This window comes from Solanum verrucosum, unplaced genomic scaffold (assembly GCF_900185275.1).
Source record: "Solanum verrucosum unplaced genomic scaffold, falcon-dt-bn FXZP01000898.1, whole genome shotgun sequence".
Classification (NCBI taxonomy): Eukaryota; Viridiplantae; Streptophyta; class Magnoliopsida; order Solanales; family Solanaceae; genus Solanum; species Solanum verrucosum.
In genome coordinates, this window is record NW_026019852.1 from 307,250 (window position 1) to 310,096 (window position 2,847).

The window sequence follows — 2,847 nt, forward strand, 5'->3', positions numbered from 1 at the left end:
AACCGGGTAAATCATATTGATAGTAACTCGCTGCAAATTTGTAACTAGGCTAGACTTTAGTGGGGGTAAATTTTCTCTCGAACAATTTACCCCGAATCAAATCGGTTTCTCTCAAACAACGATAAGCAGCAATGAAGCACAACCTTTGCCTTAGTCCATTCACTCTCTCAAGCTGAATGTGCTAGAGAGGGATTAGGATTCACTCTCTCGAGCTGAACCCACGACAATCCAATTACCACAGACTATCGATTCAGTAGTTTTTGTTTTAAAACTTCTCACTCGAGCAAGTCAAAAACACAAAGATAAAATTTTATTTGCAACTACAACCCCATTTAATTCAAACACAACTACTGAACGAAATCACCTCTAAACAACGAATAAACAATCAATTAGCAATACCCAACAGTAAATTCAACCCATATTCACAAAATCACACCCCAAGAATTAGGGTTTTAGCTAGACATAGTAAAGAGATAGAAATCGATACCGAGAAGTGTTTCCATCAAATGGGTATGATAAATATTGTCTTTACACATGTCAAGGATGAGGAATCTTCAATACCCACTTCCAATTGCTTAGAAAATGGAAATCTTCAACTCTTCAAAGCTAAGGAAAATTGTCTCCCAAAACTAAGTTCTAAAACTGAGTAATTCTAAAAACTGGTTTCTGAAATGTAAAACTTGATACTAAACTAAAAAATTCAAACAGGTATTTATAGTTGTCAAAAAGTGTGATGCGAAGGATCACTTGGCGCAGTTAGTTGGGATCGCCGATCCACTCGGTGATCCGCCTTTTGGTCTGGTTTATCGCCTTTCTGCATTGTCCTTCAGCAACTTCAAGCTCTGTAACATTGGGCGATGGAATACTGCATCGCGGAATCGTTCAGCAACTCGCCGACTGATCCTTTCTATCACCTATTTGATTTTTTCCTTCAAGGCTTGGCACATTAGAACATTGGGCGAGACCAAAGCCATTCGGCGACTCGCCCAATGGTTTAGGCAATCTCAGGCCTTCTTTTATTTGTTCTTTTAGCTGCCTTGTTCCTTTTTGCTCCATAGTGTCCATGCTTTATCCCTAAGTTCAAATATATGAAATTTAAGGATTTACATTAGTTATTGCGACAAAATATGCATTTGAGAACACTAGATCCATTAAAATAAACCCTTAAAAGAGTCCAAATCGTGGACTCATCAACACCCCCAACTTAAACTTTTGCTTGTGCTCAAGTAAAACTCAAGTTCAGTAGTTCAAAAAGGATGTCTCGAATAGTGCTACACAAGATTCAATCGTGAATGCACACAAAAAGTCTCAACTTACTCATGCAAGAATTAATTGTGCACTCAAAGTTTCAAGTTGTGACTTACCATTATCAAATAATCTCAAGCTCACTATACATGCTTCAAATGCAAGTTCAAGCTCAACAAAGGTATTCAAATGCCCTCACAAAACGAATGATTCCATATTCACTCAAAGTTTCAATCACTTAAAGTTTCGGAATCAAGATCAACACTCACACTCACAAAGATAAACATAATGCATGATTTCACCCATAGGTTTGCCCTTATTTTCCAATCGACTTTTGCTTCAGGTCATTCTAGATCAAAAAGGTCCTTTTCAAGGCTTGTAATGGGGTTGAGTGTAATGGTATGGTCATTTAGGCTTATAGGCTGAAAATCTTCATGTAATGTGATTTGAACAACACCTTCTTTCCTTCTCTTTATCAATTTCATTCAAGCTCAAAAGTCACCTCTTATTCATCTTCCATGAGTCATTGGAAACCCCATTTTCTTTGTATTTCCATAACTTTATTTTACGACTTTTTCTATCTTTTTCTTTTTCAATCTTTTCTTCTCTTTTTTTATATGGAGGGGTTCCATTTTTCTCAAAACATGGGCATAAGGGACTTCTTTCCATTTACTTGATTTGCCTTCTCTTTTCACCACACCCCCAACTTAGGCTTTTTGCCTAAGTTGTCTATTCAAACAAACCACATATCATGAGGATTATAGGTAATTGGCCAATAAAAGGTAGCAATGTTATCAATTTTCTTTCAAGAAAAGGTTAGGGTTCAAAGGGTGCTAAAAAGAAGTTCACACACTCATAAGTTATGCCACAAAAGAGGTTTATGTCAAATTGGTTCACACTCTTTAAAGTTGCCTAAGATCATCTTAAGAAATTGCATCACTTAGTCAACTGGACCAACGGGGCAAATTCTAGGTGTCATCACACATGGTTTACGGTAAGCTTATCACACAAGGCATTGTCACCAAAGTCAAACAAGACTCCACACTTTCCCTAGTGTGCATTGATCATCACAAGTGACTCAATTCGATACTTGGCTAGTCACAACGAGATGCAAGGAGTTCACATATTGTCTATGCAACTTCAATTGGCCTCGTTGTAGCCACGCATTCATTTTTGTTCAATTATGAGCACTATTCAAGTCATCGATATTGATCAAAACTGATACTCAAATTTTCAAGAGAACAACCCATTTAACACATACAAGAGGTGGCAAAAATTTTTCGAAAGGGTCAAAAATCATTTACAATTAAATGCAAGGAGCTACAAGCTCAAACCTTCCACAAAAAGCAGTGTATAACACAATTTAAGCTCAAAGCCCAACATATAAAAAAAATTAATATGCACAAAGGTGGGCCTCACCCCACCACAAACAAAAATCATTTGTCCTCAAATGCAAACGAAAATATCTTAAAGTAAAATAAAGTAAGACAGAGAGGGAGGTAAAGAGGGGATCTTGTCTACACAGTCGCTCCATCTGTATGGGCATCAGTGCCAAGTGCATCTGTCTGGTCTCGGGTCTCAATACCCCTAGTCACCTCAGCA